We start from the raw sequence: 27,279 nt of genomic DNA on the forward strand, positions 1-27,279 counted from the left end.
GGAACCACTTGGATGATTTCTCTCTTAGCTGGTCAAGTCTCGCATAGTGCTACTGAGCCACAGATGCCAGCACTTTAGCATGGAGGCCAACCTAGTGTTCTCATGTCTCTGCTTGTCTGTTTCTTATACACATAAAGTTGGTCTAGATGGCTGTTCTATGCCTTTCCTCAGCTGCTCTCCAAATTATAGGCCTTATCACTTCCACCACGTGTTGATACAGTCATCTGAATGTTCTTCATCACTGAAGGACAAGAAAGGTCGTGAAACTTGCCAACAAATGGAGCAGGGGCTAGCCACATCATTTTTTGACAGTGCTCCTAAAAGCATGGCCTTGGACCAAGAGTAGCTTCATCGCCACTTGGAGGCTTGTTAGAAATGCAGAGTCTCTAGGCTACACCCCAGACTTTAACGAGACTCCCAGGTGATTCTTATTTAAGCTATGATCTGAGAAATTAATCGATGTAAAAATTGATCAACTGGACGCCACTCATCCGCTGAAATAAGAGACTCAGCCCTTTGTGCCCGCCTCGCACCGGCTCTACACGGTAGCAACCGAACCCCCGGGGACATCGGAGCCAGGCGCTTGCCGAGGGCAATTTGGTGATTGGCTTGTGAGGCCACGTGACCAGCGCTGGGCTGTCCACGCGACACGATTGGTTCTCCCGAACGCTGACGGACAGGGCCGGGGCGGGCCAGAGCCCGGTCGGAGGGGCGCCCGCGGGGGCTGGAGGGGCGAAGGCGCGAGAGCGCGAGTGCGCGTGCGCGAGCGGCGGGGCTTTCTCCGGAGCCGTCGGAGGGAGCCGGAGCGCTTCTCCCGAGGTGAGCGGAGTGGGGCGGTCCCTCTGATGCCGGGTCCCGGGGAGCGGCGGGGGATGGCTCGGGGTTTGCCTGCCCCGGGAACCCTGCACTGGAGAGGATGCAGCCCAAGCATTCGCCAGCCTCCGTGCCTTGGTTTCCCTTTTCCCACCCTCTGATACATCTTGCCGTCCTCCCCGCGGCCGCCGCGGCTGTGCCCGAAAAGGCTTGCCCACCTGGCCGCCTCGCCTCCGCCTTTGTTTCCCGCCCCGGAGGGATGCTGCCACCGGTCCCCTCCCCAGGGGAAGGGGTCCGGAGGTGCCGTGAGGGCGCCACGGGCGCTGGACTGGGTCTGGGAAGAAGGTGGCTTCCATGCATTGGGACCTGTCGCATGGGAGAACGAAAGGGTGGGGGGAGCGCAGTGTCACTTCGGTTCGAGCCCTTGAGACCCGAACTAATTCGGTGACTGAGAGCGAAGCAGAATTCCTAGCGCATCTGATGATCCTTCTGCCTCGATGCGGGAACGAGCATCGTGGGGGAACCGAGCCTGTGCTGCCTGGAGAAGGGTGCCCTGGGGAAGGCTACCCTGTCTGTCTGCTGGACCTCGAGCCTGCCCTCACCCCAGACTTCACTGAAATACAACGCTCGGAACCTACGGAGAGAATCCAGAGATTTGTTAAAAAGCTTAATCTTTTTTTCCTTTAAAACAATTAGATAGAGCAGGTCACAAAAAAAGGTTTCCAGAGACAGTATAACTGATGGCTGGGAAATAGTGAGGGAATTTGCCTGCAGTGAACTGCAGACCAGACAGCGAACTGAGAAGCTTCTTCAAGAAGATACAAGAAGCGGGGTGGGGGTTCTGTGACTTTCTAGGTCTATCCAAGAGGGTACTTAGTTTCAGCCTGTCAGGAGGGCAGCTTAGGGAGAGGAGAGGTAAGGTCTAAGATGCACTTTCTAAATATTTTCTAAAGTGTATGTTTAAAAAAAAAAAGGGGGGGCCATTTGTCTGCCAAAGAGATGGGGTGGGGGAAGGAAATCTCCCTTGAATCCTTTTGAAGAGGGAGGGTGTGTCCGGGGTTTAACGTGGTGCTTAAAAGGCAGGTTCTTGGGGAGTAAACGTGTCCCCAAGCACAGTAGCAATGTCACACGAGAAATCTTATAGTGAAACTTAAAAGATCCTGTGAGTTTTCCATTGGTTAACTAATTTGATGTATCTGGTGTTGTAAAACTGGCTCAGCTAATTGCCAGCATTTCAGTGTAACCCATTCAGAACTTAAGGTTACTCAGTCTCTACCTGACTCTTTGGAGACATTCTGATCCTGCTGGAAACCCCTTTCTTCCCCCATGTGAAGCTGTTTTTCTCTTAGGCATCTAACACAACCGTACCTGGTGCCAGCAAAATATTCAATTTACTGAATTACACAATATTCGTTTACCTGCTGAAAATTTCAATTCATTGGGCAAGTTATTGTTTTTTTTTTTTTAAGTTTTGTTGTTTTGTGAAAACACCCCTTCCATTTGTTAGACTACAGGAATCAAACTTGGGGTTCTCGGCAGCACGGAGTAAACTTTTGGAGGTTTCCTAAGATGAGCACAGAACAGAATCTGCTGTAAAGCGTGGTGAGAACGCCACAGATGACCCCAGTACAGTGCAATAAAGGTTCTCATCTGATAGACGGAAACAGCAAATGGGCGGGGAAAGCTTAAATAGAGAAGCTGATGATATACACTGGGGACAGGAAAGGGATTTTGAGGACGAAGGAGGTGGCAAGGTTTAAGAAAAGCACACATATTCTGCTTTTAGAGAAGAAATGTCATTTTGCATGTAAGCTTCATATGAGATATGCAGAGGGCATTGATGTGTGTTTAGCTGGTGGAAGCAGGTCAGCTGTTTCAAAGAGGCTGAAAAAACTTTGCTTGGGGTCTAAAAGGGCCAACAGAAAAATTGACAGGCATAGTTCAACATGAAGTATGCAGTGGACCTCTGTGACCTGTGAGACATGGGCTTTATCCTCCGATTCAATCAAAGCCCCACACTTCTGCTTTCAAGACGGCCACACAATCATTTTCTTTCTGTTGCTTCTGTCCTCTCCCTCACGGACTAAGGAGAGAGATTATAGTCAGCTCTGCGTGCCTAAGCAGTCATGTCCTTTGAGGAGGATCTGTGTCACGTTGCATAAATATAAGAGCCGTCACCCTGACCGGTGCCTGGGAGAATTCCTTAGGGTGTCCACTGTAAGGTAAAGCTTGCCCACACTGCCACAGGTGGGGTTCTGGGTGAGCTCATGTGCTGGTGGAAAGGAGAGCCAGGGATGGTTGAATTCAGCCAGGCTCTGCTGCTTGATGGAGTGAGGTTTCCAGGCAAAGCTTCCTCGTTGTCGGCTAGCTTGGCTGGTCGGCCTTCACATGGCTTTCAGAGGACCATGCTCATGTGACAGAGGCTCCTGCAGAGCTTATGGGTCTCAGGCTGTGTCAGTTATGCCCGTGACAGGCTGTAGAAAAGAGCCCTGCTAAGATGAAAATCTAGGATGCCTGTCTTTCCAGTCTCCCGTCTCCTACAGGTTTCCTTCAAATAAGTTGTACCCTCCCTGCCGGTAGATGGCACTCTTGCCTCTGGGAATTCCTGAAGAGGCTGGTTAGGAACTATAGGCAGCAATGTGGATTTGGTGTGGGTTTTCATAGGCTGTTATCTCCCAGGTAAATATGACGATGATGACAACGCCGACGCCGGTGATGATGTTCTGAGCATGTAACTTTTTATATAATATAGGAGTGGAATGGCGTGAGGACTTCTCCTTTCTCTGTCTCTCTCCCTTTCCCTCTCCCTCTCCTTTTCCCCCTCTCCCTTCCTCTCCCTCTTCCCTTCCCTCTTTCCCTCCCCTTCCCCTCCCCTCCCCCTCTCCCTCTCATGTGGTGTGTGTATGTGTGTGTGTGTGTGTGTGTGTGTGTATGTGTGTGTGTATGTTCTGAGCAGAGATTGGGTGGGTGTAAATTGAGAAGCGTCACAGTGCAAGCTTTAAGAGCACTGGTTACACAGCTCTAATGTTGAGATTATGATTTGACGTTCATTCCAAGTCTTCATTTCTGACTATTTGCGTGCACACTTAGTCTCTGCACAAGGATGACTCCATGAGGGGATGCATGTGATTCTAAACTCAGTCTGTAGTCAGCAATACATATCCTGAAGATAGCTATGGGAGTGTTTGTGAAAATAATGTTAACTTGTTATATTCCAAGACTGTCCACGGAAGGTAGGTCAAATCATTTTAAATCAGTTTCTTTTGAAACTTGGAAATTTCTAACGCGTGTTTGTAGATTGTCTTAGCTAATGATGACCATCAAGTCCGTAGTAACCACTCAAAACTCAAACTTTAAAAAAGTACTTTTAGCTGGAGTTCATTTTTACATCTTCCAGTTTTGCAGTAACTAATTATTTTGTTCTTTGTTATAAAGTGCTCTCTTATGTGGGTTTTGAATACAATACACTAAACTGGAGGGAAGGAGGTGTTTTAGCCAGCCATGGAGGCTTCACCGTGTAGGGGAGGCCACGGAGGCTTCACCGTGTAGGGGAGGTCATGGAGGTTTCACCGTGTAGGGGAGGTCTTAGCTCTGATCCTGCCCAAGCCATCCACACTCGGTCATCTTCTCTTTGCTCCCCTGTTACCCTGTAGCTCTGCCTCCTGTGAGCTGATTCCTGTCTCTTCAAATGAACTGATAAGATGTTGTTTTATGTGTGTGTGTGTGTGTTTCTGTCAGTAACAAATTCTAAAATCCCTTTGCAACAAGTCGGTAATCGTCACAAATCATTGACACTGCCTCGTTTTGTGGCCATAAATCAATGTCGTCCTGGCTGTTGTTTTTCTCACGTTTCCTGGGTTTGTCAAGTGAGTGCCACGTAAATATCTTTGGAACTCTGAAGTTCTTTGGCTGGGTGATATCCCATAAGGTATTTCTGAAGCCCCCAGACAGTGCTCATGGCAATGGTGTGTTCCTACTGTGAAGTTTTCTTCTGTGGAAACTGTGACACTTCAATTAGAGTCCTAAGGTTCTGAGGTGAAAGGACCCCCAGGGATGGTTACCTTAACTTTCCACCTTTTAACTCAAGCTGAGTCATTTAATGGTAGAAAACTCTCTGGAGGATGAGGACCCCAACTTGGGAAGTGAGCTTTGGTTCCCTTCCCCTACACTGCCTACCCTCCCCCATTGTCTCCCTTCCCCCATGTAACCATGGGAGGTTAGGACACAGAAAGTGTTGTGTAGACAGGGCTGGGCCAGGGAGGCTCTCTGAGAAACTCCATGATGTGGGATTAAAGTCACAGCATGAGTGGCGTGGGCTTTTCTTTTTAGCCTTTTCTTTTTTTTCTTTCTTTTCTTTTCTTTTTTTCTTTTTTGTCTGACTGACCCTATGCTGGACTCCTTACTGTATGTCTTTGCTCCTTCCGTCCTCCCTCCCTCCCTCCTTCCTTCCTTTCTCTTTTCTGCAATATCATTTCCTGTAAGGAAAGCCTTATTTTTTTAATCCTAGAATACAATGTGAGGTTCTTAAACTGGACTCCCCAAGTCTGTATGGATAAGAAAGTAAGTGTTATGTAATTTGTTTCTATAATTTCATGCCTTTGCCTGTGTGTGCGCACACACAAACACACACACACACACACATATGTGCGGTGCATATGAGCAGGTATGTGTTTGTGTGTCTACAGAGCTAGGCCAGGGCATGTGGATGACTGTGGGGGTCAGAGGTGAATGTTGGGTGCTTTCCTCTATCTCTTTCCATCTTAGATTTTGAGACAGTCTCTCTCAGAGCCTGGAGCTCACTGATTTAAGATTCCTGAACCAAGAACTCTAGCGATCTCTCTGACTGTACCACCCTAATGGCAGGGTTAGAGGCATGTGCTACCGCACCTGGGTATTATTAACGTTCATGCTAGGGAACTGAACACAAGTCCTCATGAGTTATGTCTCTAGCTCTTTATCGTCTTCTGAGAAGCGGGATTCAGGCATTTGCCAAATGGACCCTTGGCACAAAGGTGGGGTAAGAATGTGACATGTTGGAGTAGCTCCGGGAAAATTACAAGGGGAGAATTTGTGTCTTGTTCTGTCAAGACAGGGTCCCAGATACCCCAGGCTGCTCTTAACTTGCTGTGTGGCCAGTTTGTCCTTGAAGTTGTGAATGTCCTGCCTCTGCCTCCCAAGTGCTGATATTACATGTGCATGTGCATTATTATCCTGGGTTTAAAGGGGAGAATATGTGTGTCTACATGTGTGTCGGTGCATGAGTACACACATCTATAGATGCATGAGTACACAGAGGCCAGGAGACAATTTTGGGTGTCATTTCTCACCCCCTTTTTTTGAGATTTTGCTAGGTGAGTGGCCCCTGGAGATCTTAAGTGTCTCTGCCTCTTGAAGCTGGTATTTCACGTGTATTCATTCCACCACACCCAGGTCTTTTACATGGTTCTGGGCCTTAAACTCACCCAAGCCTTCTCCCCAGCCCCAAAGGGAGAATTCTTGATTGTTAAACTAACAGAATGGTAGGCAAAAAGTTGGGAATAGAACATAGAAATTAAACTGTGAACATTTAGCAATATTGAACCTTTATTAAAATTGCTCCCCAAATGAAGAGACAAAGCACATTGTTTTGTTCATCTTTACATAATGGATATATAAGTATTGATTTCCATTTATCAAATATTTCTCTGTAACCTCCTAATTTCACCAGAATACTTTTACGTTCATGTTGCTTTGCTGGCTGTGACCTGCATACTAAGGGACCCCAGCTCTCATTATTCCAATTGGAGGTTCACATATTCATTATGTGTGTATACTTTCTGATGTATGACATGAAGATTCTTTTAAGTTCTTATTTGCATATATTAGGCATACATAATGGACGCTATTACAACATTCTCATATGTGTATGTGTTTGACCATTTTTCCTCACTATTATCTTCCATTCCTGAGGATCCCTTTCCTTGTCCCAGATAATCCTTGTTTCTACTATCAGTGCATTGGGGGGAGGAGGGGGGATCTTGTGGGGAGGGGTTGTGTGTGTGTGTGTGTTCGCATGTGAGTGTGTGTGTGTGTGTTTAGGGTTAAAGCTGCATAAGTGGACTTTATTTATAGAAGCATAAGACACTTACCCATAGCTACACCGTTGAAGAAAATACCTCTCCTTTTCCAGCCATTGCTGATTGCCCATAGATCCTAAGGGGGGGATGGGGCCTTGTGAGTCCCTCACCCCAGCGATCCTCAACTGGACTCCTTCCCAATCTGTGACAGAGTGGCATGAACCCCCATACCTTTCGTTTGCCAGCTGCTACGTCTATCAGCCACATCCACTAGATACTGTGCTCTGAGCTCCAAGGCTCACCTCTATCTTTGAGATGTAAAATAACTTCACTGGTAGAACTTTAATATAGCATCACCACTTCTCTCCATTAGTACCCAAGATGTACTACGGCTAATTACTTCATTTTCCCTAACTATTTACAATCACGAATACTTTCTTTTTCTAATTGTCTTTAAGTGGGAATGACTCAGAATTTGTATGGATTAGAAATTAAAAAGTCTCATTGTTGCCAGAGGCTACACAGACATTACTTTGTGGTCCATTCCCACTTTGGACACATGAGGAGTAACTTTGTTGCCGAGGAGAATTGTTTGACAAACCTCCAGATCCTGTCCTGTGACATCTTGCTTGCCCTTTGTACTGTAGTGGCCTGCTCTGGTAGAAGCTACCTCTCTGCTGCCTTTTTGGGCTTTAATGCAGAGTGGTTTTTGTTTTTGCTTTAGTAGATGAAAAAAATTTTTTTCCTCTTAGCTTATTGAGAGAAATCATAGGCTAGAGAACAAAGTCAAATTTTTGCTTCTAAGGTCAAATTTCTGTTACTAAGTTGTTGGGAAAGGGGAACCCATCACCTCCCTGAGTTTGTTTCAGATGAGTAAAAGGAGCAGTGGCCCTTTAAGTTCTAACCTTTTCTAAATGTGTGTGACTCTGTGGAATTGTATCTGGTACCCAGACTAAGTAGATCTTTAAAAATGCTGCTAATCGGAAGCTCATGTGGAATCAGAAAGAACACTGATATAAAAATCCTTACATGTGAAAATTACTTCATGTATAAAGTTTGCCAAATATTCTCTACTCTTACATATTTTTCTTTTGTTCTTCTTTCATATATTACATCCCGTCTGTAGTTGCCCCTCCCTCCTCTTCTCCCAGTCTCTTCCCCAACATCTCTCATATCTCTCTTTTATTCACAGAGTAGCTACTAAATAGGGGCGTCAGGAGCCCCTATGACAGTGATTCTCAACCTATGGGTCACAACCGCTATGGGGTAGTACATCCCTTTCCTGGGGTCACATATCCCATACCCTGCATCTATTTACGTTTTGATTCATAAAAGTAGCAAAATTACAGTTGATGGCATTGCAATGAAAATAATCTTATAGTTGGGGTCACCACAGCATGACAAACTATATTATAGGGTCACAGCAGTAGGCAGTCTGAGAACCACTGCCCTGAGGCTTGTTAGAATTGCAGAATTACCTATGACCTTTCAACTCAGAACTTATATTTTGTCAAGATGCCCTGATAACAGTGCACACACAGAAGGGTCTGAGAAGCACTTGTGGAGTCTCGTATAGAATAGACCCTGTAAGGGAGGCATGCTGTTTTATGAAAGAAAAAGCTGAGACTCAGAGTTGTAAAGTGACAATAAGGTCAAGTTCACTGTGGTGTATCATGTCCAGAGTACACTAGTCTAGCCTAAACCCAAGGCTATCTTCACTGACCCAAGACAGCTCACTGCCCAGCCCATTGGGTTAAGCATGACTGACTAACTCTAAGAAGCCAACAGAAAGTGTAAGTGAACAAGTGAATTCCATTTGGGGCACAGTATCATGTGCATATCTATATCCATGTGCCTGTGTGCACACATGCACCCCAGATACCTTTGCAAGTCCTTCCTCTTTTCCATCCCTATCTCACTAGAATGGAGGGAACCCCTTGTAGTGGTTGGTTCTCAACCTTCTTAGTGCTATGACCCTTCAATACAGTTCTCATGCTGCTGTGACCCCCCCACCATAACACTGTTTTTATTGTTATTTCATAACTATAATTTGCTACTATTATGAACCCTGGTGTAAAATCTGTGTTTTCCGATGGGCTTATATGACCCCTTTGAAAGGGCCATTCAACCCCCCAAAGGTTTTGACCCGTAAAGGGGACACAGCCCACAGGTTGAGAGCCACTGCTTTGGGGGAACCTTGGAGATTCTAGTATAAAGATGTAGGATCCACAGTATCCTCAGTACTTTGGTTTCTGCATCAAATCTGTCTCTCTTGACTTTCTACCTGTCTAGGATGCATATGGCAGCCTTGTGTATTGAAGATTGTGAACTGTACCAGAGGTTAGGCTCTGTGCTGTAAGCATGAAGTCCATCTTTAACAAATTCATTTTGGGGATGAGGTTGTATATAAATTGGCCTGTCGTCCTCATTCATTTTTGTCTTTGGCAGATCGCTTTGCTGTGGTCCAGCATGCAGAAGTGAGCGTGTGGCGCAAGGCAGCAGATCCGATGGGTTGCGAGGATGTAAGAGCGTTTGAAGGCTTCCACACCCTCTCCTCCAGGGTAAGGCAAATGCGCTCCCTGTGTCACCGGCTTTGTTGAGTCGTTCGGTGCTCTTGTCTCACCAGAGTCTTGGCATCGGTGCAGTGAGATTGTCTATCTGTGAAAGGCTTCTAAAGCTTTCTTTATTCAGATCATGGACTCAAATCAAGATGTATGAAAAATGGTGACCAAGGGATGGGATGTGTTCTGTGCATGGAGACTTCTCTACATACGGTTGGTTGTCGAGTCAGTTTGTGTGGGATGTGATTTGTTAGGAGCAGGGCAGAGAGAGTTCAAGACCCCGCTGTCTTTTTCATGAAGCCCTATCTATCATATTGCGAATAGTCTGGTCAGAGTCCCTTCCCACCACCCTCCTCTTCCACAAGTCACGTATTGAACTTTTCCTTCACCGATGGCTGCTCCTGATGGAAGTAGCGTGTGAGAGCTGAAGTCCCTGGTGTGTGGTGGCCCCTCGCAGCTTAAAGTACACTGTTCCTCTCACCCCAGAGTGTCCTATCTTGTATCTCTGGAAGCCACATACCTAGCCACTCAGCTGCTTTTAGTTACTGGTATCCTGGATCTGCCTACAAGGTATTTGGTAGCCAATTCTGGCTTGGAGTTTTTGTTTGTGGCAATAAATAAATAAAAATATAAATAAAAATAAATTAAAAAATTCAAGATTAGTAGGAGATAGTCAGTGGAGGTCCAGGGAGGAAAGAAAGCTGTGTATTCTTCAGCTTCTTACCTTGAACAAAAACCAAATTCCTTGAAGAAGAAATGACTAATAGTAGTCCAAGCAGAACTAAAAATGGTTAAGTGATGGGAATTTTTTTTTTTTTGTGGTGGTTGTTAACCGTTAACCCGGAGGGAGGACTGTTTTCCACCTGTAGGGTCAATGCTGTGATGCCTTGCTAGACTGAGGGCACCCAGAAAGGCTGCCTGCACTTCTGTGCCTCATGTAGCTCACTAATGAATACAATTTACTGAACAAAATAGCCGCTTAGGGGCTGCAGATCCCTGGAGATTCCCGGAAGTGCGCATCATTGCCGCTCGCTCGTGAGTGGTGCGCATGGCTGGGGATGAAGCCGGGAGAGACACATGACTGTAAGGCTGTCCGTCTGTCTGTCTGTAGAGTAGTCCAGGCTACCAGCTGGCACAGGCCTAGGCCCAGGGCCTGGAGGTCACTGGTGGGAGGGATGTTCCTTGTTAAATGTTATCCCCAAGAGAGTTTTGCTTAACATGGGGCTGCTCTCCTTTTTATCTGTGGCTTTCAGAGAGTTTCTGTTTTGAATGCATCTAAGAAGTGTTTTACATCAAAAATAGCAATTGGCTGGCATGCTTCTGTGTAAATATTATACAAGGATCAAATTGTGAAGGCAGCCATTCTTTAGTCGTTAATAATGGGCAAAAACCCCAACAAACAAACAAAACAAAAAAGAAACCCAAACAAACAAACAAACAAACAAACAAATAGACGTGGTATTCGAGTTGCCAGTGATCCAGCCAGTATTGAATCCAATGAGGCTGTTCTTGTGTGGGCTGTTACTAGGCAGTGTGGGATCTATAGTTAAGTGCCCTTGCCCTTAACCTCTGCCCACTAAATGCCCATAGCTTCCCAAGCAATTCTGACCATCGAAAAGGTCTCTGGGTATTGTTAAATGTTTCCTGGTAGACAAAATTGCCACAGCTGAAGGAATGCAGTGATTTAATACTGTTGTACATTTCTCTGGGGCTGAGCTTTAATTTCCCTGGGTCCCACGCCCACTCAGTTTCCATGCCTATGAAACAGGCATACTGTAGGAACTCAGCCCGAGGAAACAAGGTGCACACCACTGCGTGGTGGGTCAGGGCTTCTTTATATGCTGAGTGATAACCATCCCCCTAGGTACTTAGGGCCCAAGAATCTCTCCTGGTCATCACGATGGCAGTAAAGGGGGGCAATAGGAGACAAAGAAGGGTGAATTTGGAAATGCGGGCAGTTCCGCACAGACCTGGAGTCTGAGTTCCTTTGAAGAGGTTGACATTCTAGCTCCCCAAAGCAGTATATTCTGGATGAAAGCTTTTCCTTTGTAAAGTTAAGGACCAACAGAGGGCGTGAGGCGAAAAGATGGCCGTTCCAAAGAGTAGTCATGGAAATTGCATCTGACAGGGTGATTTCTTAATATTAAAATGAGTCACCTATAATTAGACCCAAGGACAGAGAGAGGTAACCGCCAAGACAAAAATTTCCTACTGACTGACAATCCAGAGCAAGGTTTGCAGGTCATACAGAGATAGAGACTGCTTAGGAAAACAACTCGCCACTATTCTAGAACCTTTACATTTCTTTCCATTTCTTCTTGGAGACTCTGGGATATCTCTAGTGTGCTCCCGTGGAGTGATAGGTAGCATGTTTTCATGTGGCACGTGTTCCTTGGTATTTTCCAGGACTTTGTCTTGGAGCAGAGAAAGGAGGCCATAATTCTGAATGAATCTGAAACAACCTCATTATTTTAGTGAAGAGCCCCAGTCCCATGACAGGACATTAGAGGATTAGATGCCAATAAACTGTGGAGGCTTCTTTTGTCTTCGATGTGTTTCTGACCCATGTGAAATTTGCAGCCGTTCTCTACCTTAGACCTAATGTGTGCGGAGGCCATTGTGAACAGTCTGGTTTCTTTGGCTTCTGTTTGGCTTCTGGTGTGTGTGTGTGTGTGTGTGTGTGTGTGTGTGTGTGTGTGTGTGAAGAATGCCTGGGAAAGAATGTGTGAATGTGTACCTTGAAGAATGAGGCTCTTCTAGTGTGTGTGTGTGTGTGTGTGTGTGTGTGTGTGCATGTGTGCGTGTGTGCATGTGTGTGTGTGTGTGTGTGTGTGTGCCTTGAAGAATGAGGCTCTTCCATGAAAAGGGACTTACATCCCTTATCTTTGTAGGAGCCAGCCAGTGTTTGTCATTGATTTTTTTTATTTTTATTTTTATTTTTTTTTGTCCCTAGTGCTACTCAAAGTTCTGTCTCCAGGCCAGTCATCAGGATTGCCTGATGCCTTGTTATCTCCTGATCCAAATCTCTCAGAATGGACCTTGTGATCTAATGTAACAAGGTGAACACTGGAGAATCATTGTTTCGAATGGCTTGTGATATAAAGTGGCATCTTACATTGTTTCTTTTTTTTCTATATTCTTTGTTTACATTCCAAATGATTTCCCCTTTCCCTTTTCCCCCCTCCCCATAAGTCCCATAAGCCCTCTTCCCTCCATCCATTTCCCCAGTCAACCCCCTCCCACTTCTCTGTCCTGATAATCCCCTACATTGCTGCATCAAGTCTTTCCAGGACCAGGGCCCTCTCCTTCCTTCTTCTTGGGAATCATTTAATATGTGAATTGTGTCTTGGGTATTCAGAGCTTCTGGAATAATATCCACTTATCAGTGACTGCATTCCATGTGTGTTCTTTTGTGAATGGGTCACCTCACTTAGGATGATACTGTGTCTGTGCTGGGGAAGGCACAGAGAAGCATTTGTCCAAGCTCTTGGGACAGGTATAGGTTTCTCTCATGCTAATATGTTGGGCCATTTTCCCCAAATGGTCTCATCTTTGTCCCAAGAGTAGCCACTAGCGATGTGTGACTGTTTCAGTTATTTAGGTTTACAATCAGGTCTTCATTTGATAGTGCCATGCTTCATGTGTACTCCAGCCACGTGTGGTTCCTGGCTGCTGCCTCAGATAGTACAGATATCTGCCATGTCTGTCATTGGAAAGCATTCTACTGGACACTGCTGCCTCAGTTCCTAGGCTCCCTGTGTGTGACCAAGCCACATCTGTAGTCACTGTACTCTTACTATAAAAAGATATCAACTGCTGTAGTATTCTTTTAGAACATCTCCATCCAAGTCAGACATTTAAGTGTCTTGCTGGTTTTCTTAAACACTGCTGTAACATTGGTCTGCTACAGGTGGTGCCATGGGTCTGCCTCTGACACAACGGCATGCACCATTTCTAAAGTAGTTCTTTTTCTGGGGCTGCTACCCTGCCTCTGTCCATTTGCTCTCTGCCTGGCCCTCAGCAGTAAAGGTTGTCACAGCATGGTTTTATGTTGCCTACAGCTCTACCAAGAATCTAGAAGTGAGAAGAGAGTTTTCACCTCTCCTTCTTCCAAGCCCTAAGTTGGCTCAGAAAAGTGTTTCATAAGAGGTCTTGACTCACAAGCCTAACCTCTGAGGAGTTACCCCTTGAAGAATGAAGCTCTAAAGCAAAATTAACAAGCAGTCTATTACAGCACGAATTTAGTGATTAAGCCCTCGCGCATCAAGGATGATTTTTCTGATGATATGATCTATTAATTTACCAATATTAGTTGCTCAGAAATTTTCATTTCAACAAATCAAAAAAATAGGGAAATAAAGAATTTTTTTATAAACATATGTATTTTAAAACTATGGAGCCCAAGATTGTTTTGCATGATGGAAAGAGTTCAAATGGAAATTTGTGTGCCATTTTTTAAGTTGGCTGGAAGGGAAGGGAGAGGAGGCTGTGGGTAGAATTGGTCCTCTGGGTCACACCCTTGGTGGTGGTGGGGGAAGGGGTATTGGGAAGATGACACAGTGCTTGTCCCCCACCCTTTTGTGTGTGTGTGTGTGTGTGTGTGTGTTTTAAGACTTTTTTGAGTGGTTCTAGGTAGAAGCAGAATGTAGAGAGGAAAATACAAAGATCTGTATCTCTCTCCCTCCTACATGTGTCTGTCTGTCCTGTTGCCACTGTCCTCACCAGATTAGCATTTCTGTATGGTCTAGGAACTTATATTTACATCATAGTTTTCCCCAAGATAGTGGTTCATATTAGAGTCTAATCTGGAGGCTGTACATTCCTCGGAGTTGGACCAATGCATGGTGACACATGTTCACCATTATAATCACAGGCATTATTTTTGTTTCCTTAAAACCCTTCTATGTCCTATTTATTCAATCTCCTTCCCCTCCTCCACCCCTAAACTTCTAGAAGCCATTGGTCTTAAGGCCACAGTTTTGTTTTTTATGCTGTTGGAGTCACTAATAGGTAACCCTTTGAAATAACCTCCTTCACTCAGCAAATACCCACTTAAGTTTCCATCCATTTTTTTGTGATTTGGTTAGTTGTTTCTTTTGTGTGTTACATAGTGTTCCAGAACTTTCTTATTTATCCATTCACTTCCTGAAAGGTATCTTGTAGGCTCTCAGGGTTGGGCTAATATCAATAAGGGCCCATGAGCCTTCACGAGCAGGCTTTTGAGTGGACACGAGTTTTCCTTTTTTGGGTAACCACCAAGGATGTGACTGGTGGATAATTTTTGTCAGAACACTTTGTTTTATAAGACACCAACAAACTGCCTTCCAGGACACCGTACTATTTACATTCCCACCAGCAAGTCCTGAAGTTTTCTTTGTATGGCTTCTTCCCCGGCCTGGCTGTTGTCGGGGTTCTGGATCTGAATCCTTCTAAAACATGCATTGTAATGTCTTGCTGTGGTTCTGATGTACATTTCCTTGATATGTTTGGACCATATCTTCTTCATGTATGCATCTTTTTTGATGAAATGTCTACTAAAGGTTTTATGGCCATTTTTTTTTTTTTTTTTTTTTTTTTTTTTTTGGTTTTTTGGAGACAGGGTTTCTCTGTGTAGCCCCGGCTGTCCTGGAACTCACTCTGTAGACCAGGCTGGCCTCGAACTCAGAAATCTGCCTGCCTCTGCCTCCCAGAGTGCTAGGATTACAGGCGTGCACCACCACTGCCTGGCTGGCCATATTTTTTTATAAGCAGGTTTTATATTTTCTTATTTACTTTAAAGGACATTTTATATTTTGGGTCTTTTATAATAAATGTGCAAATTCTTTCTTACTGTTGCCTTCTCATTCCTTTGATGTTGACGTGCAGACAGCAGATAGTTTGTACTTTTAATGACGTTCTGCTTGTGAGTTATTTTAGAGATTTTGGATTCGAGTTTGCATTTTTAAAAGCCAGAGTTCTACTCAAGGTCATGGTAGGTTTTTTCTTACCCCCTCTGTCTTTCATAGTGTTCTACATTTAAGTATGTGGTTCCTATTGATTATGAAGACTATAAGATGTTTACCTATATTCATTTGTATACTTGTGCCCTGACTTCTGACTGTTCTGGTACCATCTGTGAAAATACTCACATAGCCTCATTGTATTGCTTGCCTTTGCTTTTTGTTATAGATTAACTGACTTTATTTGTGTAGGTCTATATCTGGGCTCATTATTTTTAATTGATTCTGTTTGTCTGGTCTTTCACCAGTACATACTGCCTGGCCACTGTAACTTTATAGTAAATCATAAATTCATTCAGCATCATTCCTTCAACTTTTGTTCCTCTGAAATACTGAGTTAGCCAATCTGGTTCTTCTGCATCTCTGTGTGAATATTGATCATTTACTGATAGAGCCACAAGGGAGCCATCCTTGGAATTTGCTTGGGGGCAGTGCTGAATCTTGATAGTCAACTTGATAAAATTTACAATCAGTGGAAGCAAAATACCCTGTGTGAGAGATAATATATAAATTAGGTTAATCGGAGTGGAAAGAGATGCCTTAAATGTGGGTAACACAGTCCCATTAACTGGGGTCCAGCACTGAGGGAAGAGAGCAGACAGACGGAGCATGCGCAGACAGACAGAGCATGCACAGACAGAGCATGCGCAGACAGAACTTGCGCAGATAGAGCATGCACATTCCTCGCTTCCTGGCCTTCGATACAGTGTGACCTGCTACCCAGTGCTCCTGCTACCCATCTCTTCCACCATGATGACCTGTGTACCCTAGAGTCCTAGGCTAAAACCTTCCCTTCTTGAAATTGCTTTTCTCAGGTGTTTTGTCCCAGCAGTGAGACAAGTAGCATACTGGTCTGTGGACAGAGGAAGGAGCAGCTGACATCTAATATTCTAGTCCATAAATATGGACTATCTCTCCTCTCATTGTTTTTAGATTTCTTTGGTCAGAGTTAGAATCTGTTCCTTATAAACTTATACGTATTTTAAGATTTATATCTAAGTATTTAATTTGGGAGGTGCTGACTTAAATTGTGTTTTTAAAACTTCAGTGTGTGCACCTATTCATCCAAGATGTCTTAGAAGGCGATTGTCTTTTTGTACAGCCTTGTCCCCTGCAACCCTGCTGAAACTGGTCACTAGCTCCAGGAAGTTTCTCTTCTTTGTGTTTTTGTATAGACAGTGTTGTCATCTGCAAATGAAGGTAATTTTCTTCCTTGCTACCTTGATAGGGTTTAACATTAGGGAAGTCATTTTGTCTCAGTCCAGCCATGGATTGCCTATAAGAAGGTGGTAGGTATTGATTCCTGTGACAGATACACCTCTCCTAGGAGACTGAAAGCTATCACCTTCTGAATTCCAGTTTTGCACCAGGCTGGTAGGCTACTTGTTCCCACACCCTTGCGTAGCAGTGCTCCGTCTGCAGCCCATCAGAACCTGACAAGCTTGCTTCAGTCCTACCACATCCTGTTCCTATGAGGTTCACTCATGTGATTCTCCTCAGGCCGCATTCTCTTTTTGTCAGCGCAGTCTGGTGGACCTCACAAAAGCCTGCTTGGTGCCTGGTTAGTTTTCCCCAGCATCTTTTCTGTCATTCTTGGTGTCCAAACCCAGGAGGAACTCTACTCTGCCCAATCCTTTGGATGGTGTCCCTCTTCCTGGGTTGAGCCACCATCTTGCCACTTCCCCTTCCTGGCTCCTTCAAATGCCACTGTGGTCCTCGTCTCTAAATGAGTTAAACATGAATGAGGGTGTTCCCTGCTTCCATGGATTTCCTCACTCTTATTCTGAGGCCCAGTGCCGTGCCGAGGGACCCACCTTCTGCTCTATCTCTGCCTGATGACTCACTGGCTAGCTGTGCTCCTCTGGAGCACCACTGATCTATGGGATGCTGTTCATCTCTCGTCCTCCTTCCATGAGGACTTTCCCTCTCACTCACCCGAAGCACAGGATCCACTAATTCTATATTTTCCTCTAACCCCCATCGTGGGTATCTAATCTCTGACCTTCAAGCCCTGGGACTCTGAGACATTGTCAAACCAAAGCATCTCATTTTCTTCTGTAATCAAACCTTGCCACAGGATAATTAGACATCAGCCATTGCTAGTGAGATTCTTGGGTGAGCGTGTATTGAAGGTTGTATAGGGGGCTACAAGAGAGACTTTGGTTGCCCAGGGACAAGCAGGGCCATGGTAGCTAAGGTCTAGAGGCAGGGCAGCCAGCCTCTGGTGACCGTCCGTGTCTAGCTGTTTGGAGAAATAGGCTATGAGGAAGTATGTACACAACCCCCTCATCACAGTGTTACAAGGGTTTCTCTGACCCTGGTTAGTTTCTAGGAAGAGATAGAAGGCTTTGTGTAGGTCTGGAAGGGGTAGGTAGAGGTGCAGGAAGAGAGTGGACCTGAGTAGGTTTATGAGAGAAAGGAGGGGTTTGGGGATAGTAGTGGATCTTCCATGGGCCTTTGTGGTTCTTCGTGACCTTGGAGATGCCGTGCAGTGAGGAAGAAGTTGGCAAACCAGATACGGAAGAAGTTATAAAGGTCTGATGTGAGAAGTTCACGTTTGGTTTGGTGAAGGAGGGGCTTCCTCTACCCTAGCTTGGGATATATTTCTCCCTTTTCATGAGATTAAGAGGCACAGATAGGTGACTAAGGCTTGGCACATCTTTGCCTTATCTCCTGAGACTCCATAGTCCCAAGAGGCCCGAGGGTTGAGATGGGCTGGGGAGTACTTGAGATTGTTCTGTAGGATGGCCTGCCTAAGAAGAGATCATATTAGAGGAAGACACTAGAGGACCAGTACAGTTTGGTGAAGTCCTTCTATAGGGCCAGTCTAAGGTAGTAAGGGCTATCTCAGAATCCTTGGGGTAGCATTATCCAAGTGAGTTGCTGGGCATGTGGTGTCCAGGTCTTCCCAGATAAAAGGGGAAAAAAAGGCTTGGGAGGATGGGTACAGAAGGGTTAATAATAAATAAGACATCGTTAAGATCAAACGTGGGAAAGAAATCGAGCAGAGTAGGGACAGAAGAGAGGGGTGTGTGCATTCCTGAATTACAAGGAAGGCGGGACAATGGCTTAGGTGATTTTTTTTTTTTTGGAGGTCCTGGACTGGTCGATAAGTACCATTAGGCTTCGTGTCACTGAGAGTAAGAGTGTTGTGGAGGGGAGTGATGGGAGTTAAAAGCCTTCCTTGCTTGTAATAGCTACTCAGTGATGGATTGTGAATGTGCTGTGTACGGTGAGAGGGCCCTGGTCCTGGGTGATGAGGGTTAGAAGGGTTTCCTTCTCAAGTTGTGAGGATCGGATTGTGAGAGGCGGCCATTGAAGCATTTGAGGTGTCACAGACTACGTGAAGGCTGACTAAGGACAAGAGACTGTGTGTGGAAGCTGAAGTTTGGACTCCACCCAAGTCTAGGCTAAGGAGGAATATGGTGAATATCTTGAAATGGGGGCAGATATGTATAGAAAGTTTCCATTTAAATAAGAGATCTCAGCCTAGCAGTGAGAGTAGGCACTGACATTCATATAAAAGAGTGGGTGAAGGCTGTGTCACCAAGCAGGTAAACCAAGTCAGAAGTACAGAGCGGCTGGTTCATGGTGAATGCCTGAGACTCGTGCTACTATTAAGTTAGCAGTAGTCTGACTGGAAAAGAAGCCCCGTGTCTTGTGGGTTGCTGTAGGTTAGGGCATTCCTTAGTCCACTGGTCAGTTTGATTACGTCAAAAACAAGGAGGTGGGCTGTCCCTGCCTCTTTGGAACAGCTGGTGGTGCGTGGACTGGTTTGGTGGAGATTTGTTGAGAGCTGCTGCCAGGACCTGGAAGCTGGCATGATATTCTTTTCCTGTTCCTTCTCAGCCTCTTTCCTTTTCCCTTTGGCTGCCTCCCCTCTGTTGCTAAATACCTTAAGGGCCATACTAGAAGTTAATTTTGAGGGGTTAAAGGTCCTTTTTTAGTCTTTGGAGTTTTCATCTAATGTTGAGGGCAGATCGACCTAACATGACCCTGAAGTGATAGAGTCTCCTCTGGAGAGCTGATGTTCACATTGCTGGGTATAGTGGTGGTCTTGGTAAGGTGGTTTAAGAAAAGAGTGGGGATTTTACTGGGGCTCTGAGAGACATCTTTCAGTTCGTCAAGGTTAACTGTAGAGTGGGCATTTTGTGCACGCCCTCAGCTAAACAATTTACCATCAACTGTAGGTGGTGGGTCCCAGTAGCAGTTTTTTGAAAATTCTAATTTAGATCCCTGAAACAGCCTGCCTTCTCTCCTGAGGGGAGGCGTCATTCTGTTGCTAGAGTTTATTGGCAAGGCCCTGGACTGCATTCCAAATGCAGTCAGTCCTTTTAATCTTGGGCGAGGGTAGAGGTCAGGATATAGAATATATTATCCCAGGTGAGGGCATAGATTTGAGTTATCCAAGGGAACTGTTTTTAGAAATGGAGTGGGTTTTCAGAGAACAATCCAGGCTTTTATTCTATAACACCCTTTTCTACCAGCATAAAGGCACATGGACTGAGGTGGGCCCATCCTTTCTTGCTAATCAGGGAATATGGTTACCTGGGATTGGGTGTGAGGAGGAGAGGGAGGGTAAGAGCAAAGGCCTGGATGGATGAGGGGTTGCCTGTGGAGATCTGTGGGTTCATGTTATGTAAGGCTGAAGGGAAGGATGGAGTGGGAGAGGAGAGAGGCGTGGAGATTGGGGAGTGGGGACAGGGAAGTTGGGGGGTGCAGGGAGGAGATTCACGAGTGGGATTGAAAGCCAGGGAACTGAAGTAGGGGGTCAGATTTGGTTTTGGGGGGGTCAGGCTTTTGGCTGCAAAGGAGGATTTGGAATGCAGGACAGGAGTTGTAGAGAAGGGGGTGAAAATGAAGGCAAAGCAGCCTTAGACACAGGGTACCTTGGGCCATTTGCTGGACATGGGGTACCTCGGACCATTTGCTGGACACAGGGTACCTCGGACCATTTGCTGGACATGGGGTACCTCGGACCATATATTGTTTCATCTGAGGATGTTCAGTTGAGTGAGTTTGGAGGGCTGGAGCTAAGTAAGAAGAAATTCTTTGAGACTGTCTTGAGACAGGCCAAAGGAGTCTCCACTCAGATGGACAATTTAGAGCCCATATCATGAGCATACAGGTTTTAGATGTGAAGGATTTTGGGCAGGATGGCCAAGACAGGTAGGGAGTCTAATCCTGCCACCTGAGGCATTACCCCAGGTGTAGGGAGAAGATGAAATGGACCTAAATATTAGGGGATTTTTTTTTCCCTGTGCTTGCAAGACTCAGAGGATCACAAAGTCAAACAGGAGGGCTTCCCATAACCTAGAGGTTTTGTGATTCAGTGACGAGAAGAGTGAGAAACTCTTGTTGGGGCTTCTGTGGTCTGGTTCAGGCTCCTCTGAGACAGACCTGGAAAGTTTACCTTGTCCTGAAGAATTTGAGCACATGGTAAGAGGATTCTAGTCTGGAGATCAGAGAGTCTGGGAAGGGGAGGTTCAAGGAAGTGGAGTGGGGTTGGGAGTGTCCTTGGCGGACAGCAAGGGAATGAGGGCAGGCTGGGTTTACAGGGTGCCAATAAAGCCTCCAACCGAGGCTTGCACAGAGATCTCAGGTTGTGACTGATGGGTGTTTAGCCCAAAATAGTGATCTCAGTGGATGTCTGTGCTCCTGAAGCAATGATCCCTGTGGGGAGAAAAGATGGCTTTCTATCCCAAGGACCCTAAGAGGATCTTGGGTTTTGGCATCAGATGTAAGGAACTCATTGGTTCTCCAGAGTGGCTTTGAAATTGAACTTTGGTTCGTCATTGGGACCTTATGAAGAGAGGATACGCATCGCTTAGTTCCCCCTCCCTCAGAAAAAATTCTTAACAGATAATAAATTCATTCATTAATGCTATTATGTCTCATGGTATTAAGAAAAATGTTATAAAGGATAAAAAAATCAAAATTGTTTCAGTCAAAAATTTATATATGAAGATTAAGATGAATATATGTTTACAAAATGGGGGGAATGCTAAAAGGCTCTTTCCAAGTTATAAATATCCAAGAAAGTTATTTAAATAATATAGAACATGAGACTTAAAGATAACATGTATGGTTTTAAAGTTTCTAAGGTCTAAGTTAAATAAATTTTAAAAACTGGCTAAAATATATGTCTAGTCAACATTGATTTTTAAAAACTTGGCTATTAACATTATTCAATGGTTAAAAATATCAACAGGTATAGCCTATCTTCTGTGTTTAATAACTAGTTGGAGGTTGTTCCAATATGTCCAGAGGGATTAACAGGGAGACTATTTCCCCCTCATCAATGAGGTCTGAGGATTATAAGCCAACTCGAGACATGGTCTGCATCTTGGGAAACTCATCTGTTCTCTTGTTCAGGGCCATGGGGACCCTGCACAGTGAATTCTAACAAACATCCAGTGTGCACAGAGGGTGGTCAACATAAGGAAGGATTTCCTGGAGTGCTTTTAGGAGGAAGCCAAGCCAGGTCAAGCAAGGCCTTTGACTTATCTTCACACAGATGGACAACAGTAAAAAGAAAGGCTTGAGGAGTTGGAGGTTCCTCACGAGCCCTGAGAAGTAGACCTGCAGTTGGTCTTGATAGGACCAAAAGAAACATTATTTTTGCCACCTACATGAACCTAACCACCCAGCAGGAAAAGTATAACCAAGATTAAAAGTGGTTAATGTGTTTCTATAACAGTTCAAGGGACTGCAGTCCTAAGGTGTCATGCTTAGCTATATGAGATGCTATCTGGACAACTGGTTTTCACTAATGATTCTCTTCCTGATTATATACATACATCCCAGATACAGGACAAGACCTACTTTAGCTTGCTTCAGCACTGTAGTATCTGTTCACAGCTGAGATCTAAGCCTATCTTATTAAGTACTGAAGCCAAACCTAAAACTTGTACTTACCAAGTATAACACGCTATCTCTGTCTAGAAGAGTACTCAACACAGATACATTGAGTCTTTCTAACTCTTCATGTTCCATAATTAAAGGAGGGTGCCAGATTTTCTGTTATTAAATTCACAAGTCTGGGAAATGATTCAAGATGTCCGAGTGTTATCCTTAGAACTTTGCTAGACAATTCCATAAAAGAACCCAATAGGATTGTATTTCTCTATTACATTTTCAGTTGGATGCTGATTTTAACTGACTTTTCTAACACACTGATGATTGCAGTTACCTTACCCTTCTACAGGGCTCTGGTACATGGCCCAGCCAATTGTACACACACATTTCACCTTACTAATCAAAACTTAATTATGATACTAAAATTTTTTTCCTCATTAACTCCATCCCTTAATGTTCCCCACAAGGTTGTAATAGAGGAGACCTGAACGTAATGCTTGCCAATGAAAAATGTCTCAAGTCTACCAAACCAATTCCAAGTTTGTAATTAACAACCCTGACAAAAGTCGTCAGTCTTCCTAATACCCATGACAAGGCCTGTCATGGGTACTTTAGAGGGTTTTCTTGTTCCAGGAAGGACAAAATGTCCATAACTCTTTTCTTAACTTTTCTCTCAGTAAGAATTATACAAGTCTTGTCAGTATCATGCTTGTCCGTTACAGCTGCTACCCATGCTGAATAACCCGTCCCAGGGAGCGCACGGGCATCTCATGGCTGTCTTAGGCCATGAGACGGTCTTCGCCGTGTGTTAAGTTTTATTGTGATCTCCTAGATGGACCTTCCTTGGAGACACACTGACCACTGCCTTTCCTACATTGCCCCCTTTGTCAGCTTGAAGCAGTTAAAAGAGAGATATGCCCCCCTAAACCTCTGCAGGTAGTTCAGATGCCCTCTGAGGAAGGGACTAGTGGGCCCTCTGGCTCATCCCTCTTCTTGCAACTCTAGACATATCTTTGAGACACATCACTGTAGCGCCTGCACTCCCTGGTAGGAATGGCGCTTCAAAATGGCAGAGGCCTGAATGTCATGACAGAAACCAAAGACTTCTGCTTAGCCCTGGGGGGAGGGCGCTGCGCTGCTTCTACCATAATCAAGTTCAGGATGGAGTGCTTAAGCTGAGGGAATGGGCAAAAAAATTAAAAAATAAATAAATAAAAATACCAACAAAACAAAAAACCAAAATAACCTAGATGAGCAGGTCCAAATCCATCAGTCCTCCTAACACTGGTCATCGGGTCCATTCTCCCCTGGCTGCTACCCAAGTAGCCCCTCTGACTCTCAGAGCTTTGACTCTAGTCTTTGGTTCATGTCTCTTTGGCTGTTTCTCTAACTTCTTACAGGAGTACAAGCAATCCTTCACCAACCAGGAGGTGACAGATCTTCATGACCAGAGGGTATCAGTCACTGCTCAAGGAGCTGCCATCAATCCTTAGCCTCCCCTTCTTTGTACTACATCCATAGTTCACGGAAGTACCCAGAGAAGTCAATACTTTTCCCGACTCCTTATGACTTACAGGCAGGAATGACAGGGCTTAACATAAGTGACACCATTTTGGCTCAGTCCATTTTACCTATGAATTGCTTACCCGATGGTGGTGGGTTTGAATTCCCCCCACAGATACACCCCACCAGCAAAATGAAACTATCATCTTCCAAATTCCCATTTTAGTACCAGTCTGCATCAGACAGCATGTTCCCACATCCAAATGTAGCAGTGCTCCAGCCACAGCCAATCAGGACCAGGCGAGTGAGCCTCAAGCCTGCCCCATCCTGCCCCATCCTTTCCCTGTGACACTCACTTCTGTTAGCTCTCCCCAGACTGCATTCTCTTTCCATCCCGAGTGTAGCCTGGTGGATTTAATAAAAGTCTGCTCAGCACATGGTTAGTTTCTCCCTGAGTATCTTCTGTCACCCACCTATATATCTTATTTTATTTTCTTCCTGCTTTAGAGGGAATTTTTTAGTAGAAATGTTAGAGATAATGGGTAACAGAAATATGTTCCTTTATTTCTGGTCATACAAGGAAGCTGCTTGTTAACTACAAGTATTTTATGTCTTTTTCTCTTTAGTTTTCTTCTTTCCACTTCTGTCTGTCCTGACTGTTAGAAGAGACTGAGTTTTCTCAAGGAGAAAGGGGTGCTATTAGCTTTTTTGATCAAATGATTCCCTATTGTGTTGAACTTTCTAATCAACTGTGAGATGTTTAGCACCCCTAGATATTACCTTCCCATACTATTCTAGCAAAGTCGTTGTGCCAACTAATTTCTAAATAGTTATTATTGAGAAATGTATTGCTGGGGAAATGAGCTTGGGTGTGCACCTTTTATGTAGGAATGGGGATAGAGGTGAATCAAAGTTCTCTAAGGATGAAGGTTTAGCCGGATCTCATGAAGCTAGGGCTTCTGGGAGGAGCAGGAAGAACATTCTTGGCCTATTGTAGTTCAAGGCTATGTCTACACTGACTGTAGTTGGTTGGCCCATGTTTTACTTCTTGGTCATTAACTGCTCAGCATTTTTATTTGAGATTCTCTTGGGTCCTTCTGTTCTTTCTCTTTTTTCTTGTATCTATTAATTGAACTGATGACTGATATAGATCAGCCCCCAAAGAATAAAAGGAGCATTATAGTTGTATAGGGACTCATTCACAGTCCTGCAGGGACGATTGTCCCTGCTGGTCAGAACTCTCCTTACTGGCAATTTTAGGGATGCTGATGCTCCTTCTTGGTCTAAGGGTCTGTGGCTCTGGACAGATGACTTCAGTAAGGATGACAGTCCTGCAGCTTTCCTGGAAAGAGGTAGTACAGTAGGCTGACTGAACAGAGACCCTTCTCTGGTTTATAGACCCTGAGTTCTTTGCTCCTAGCTAGAATTATAGACAGAATATGGAGTTATGGATGTAATAAGGAATCAGAAGATCAGTCAGAAGAAGAAAGCCCAGATCCTCGGCAGCTATAGTAAAAGGGTATGACTGTTCTTTGCTCTGGGAGTCTGGGTGTCTCGTGATGCAGAGTGTTGGGGAAATTACTGTGGCGGGTGATTGGGAAATGAGAGTTGTGGTTTCCATACAGATGTGTAATTTTTTTTCCTCCTTTGCATCTGTCAGATGTGACTCTTTCAGCCAACCACGTGTCCCCCAGGAATAATAGCTAGGTGTCTGTCTAAATGTTGAAAGACATTTTGACATCTTTGACAAGTGTTACTCAACAGCTGGGTGTGTAAGATTCCTGCTCTGATAAACAAAAATAACATGCCTTTTTACTCTAAAAATAAATCACACACAAGTGTTGTTCTGTGGAGAATGACTTACTTAACTGAAATGGGCTTCATTTTTTTTATACAGTGTGTTTTGTCAAGCCCTGACCCTGGAGCATTCCTTTCTGTGGTACCAGTGATTGAATGGCTTTGTAAGGGAGGGAATACATTCCACAATGGCAGAGGGCTCAGTATTTATGATTCTCCACCAGGACAAGGATGGTCTTGGCTCCATTTGGACCCACACAGCTGTGAGTGAAGTGATCTGGGGCAGTGCAAATAACCCATCAGTCCACTGAATTCATTTAAGGATCTTAAGACTTCTCTTCAAGCAGCCAGATCATGGGACAGAGGGTCTGTATTTTCTTAAAGGCACACAGCTTTTGTTAAAAGAGGATCCACAGAAAGGGAATTCAGTAGGGCTTCTCTGAGAGCTGGCTGAGGGGAAAATGTCATTAGTTATCAAACGGTGACTGGGATCAGCTTTCTCACTCAGCTGCCGACTGCCAAGGTGAAAGAACAGATCTAAATCATTTGCTCCATTTTCTCTTCCATCTCTAGGAAGGTCTCTATCCCATTTATTGAATTAAAAATAATGTAAAGTGGGAATATGTAGAATTTTTCTTAAGAAAAAGATGTGTGTATGTATGTATCTGTGTGTATATGTGTCTGTGTATGTATGTGTGCCTCTATGTATGTGTGTTTGTGTGCATGTGTCTGTGTGTATGTGTGTCTGTGTGTGCGCGCATGCATGTGTGTGTTTAGGTACTAAATAGCACCAGAAGATTAACGTCTATTTAAAATTTAAGGACTCACTAATCTTGTAGCATAAACTAAAAATAAAGTAACTGAAATCTTTGCAAGTGCTGCCATTTTTTATAGCAAAAAATATAACAAAATCACATGAGCTCTCATAGACTCAGGGATTAATTTGCAATCCCTTGGCACAGATGCTGTAGCGACAGTGAGGACAGCTGCTCTCTACCGGGTGTTAAGAGATTCTGAGATGAAATGTACAAGCTCCTGCATCTTTGACTCCTTTCCTGCCGTAAGTGTTATGAGGCTTCCAGGAGTTTAAGTGTCCCAGGGAACATGGATTTGGGAACATGGATTTCTTCAAGCATCACATACTGAGACCCCCCCCCCCACCAGCCTGGAGGAACCCAACCCATCCTTTGAGCCACAGAAGGAGATGTTAGACCCTGCTCAGCATTTTCTCTTTGGGTCTACCATTGAGTCTTGGCCTTCGCCTTTCAAAGAAGTGGAGTTTGGCTGCTTGTGTTGGCATAAGACTCATTCTTGTCAACATCCCTGTTAGAGTGCCTCTTCAAGACCAGGAAGCAGGCTGACAGCCATAGGTGTGTTTCCTCTGGACTTGGTATCTGCCCCTTTGCCATCGGAAAGAACCCGATGGAGCATTCTAAAACATTCACTCATTGGTATTATATTAATATAGTGTTTGCTGACTGTTTAATGATAATGTGTTATTTAGAAGCTCTCCACTCAGAAAGTGATGTGTTTTCCTCAGGAGATCCCATATTAATATAGCTCTGAAGTTAAAAAAGTTGATGTCTTTGTTCTATGAGAATTTTATACAACATACTTTGATCTTATTTATCCTCCCAATCCCCCCTCTAACTGCTCCCAGATCTGTCCATTCCTTTCTATCCTCAACTTCTA

General features: G+C 44.6%; 1 protein-coding gene across 5 annotated transcripts in view; it reads left to right on the forward strand.

The window, feature by feature from the left end:
- The first annotated feature begins 721 nt into the window (after window positions 1–721).
- The window catches only part of Tmem108 (transmembrane protein 108), a 285,084-nt gene continuing 258,526 nt past the window's right edge, over window positions 722–27,279 (forward strand). For 3 of the 5 annotated variants that reach the window (XM_052187482.1, XM_052187479.1, XM_052187478.1), the window contains exons 1-2: window positions 722–819; window positions 9,318–9,430. The gene's annotated coding sequence lies outside the window, so the exon portion shown is untranslated. Of the gene's footprint in view, window positions 820–9,317; window positions 9,431–26,549; window positions 26,648–27,279 lie in introns of all 5 variants that reach the window. The other 2 variants (XM_052187481.1, XM_052187480.1) reach the window with 1 other exon arrangement.

Source organism: Apodemus sylvaticus, chromosome 7 (genome assembly GCF_947179515.1).
Source record: "Apodemus sylvaticus chromosome 7, mApoSyl1.1, whole genome shotgun sequence".
Taxonomy (NCBI): Eukaryota; Metazoa; Chordata; class Mammalia; order Rodentia; family Muridae; genus Apodemus; species Apodemus sylvaticus.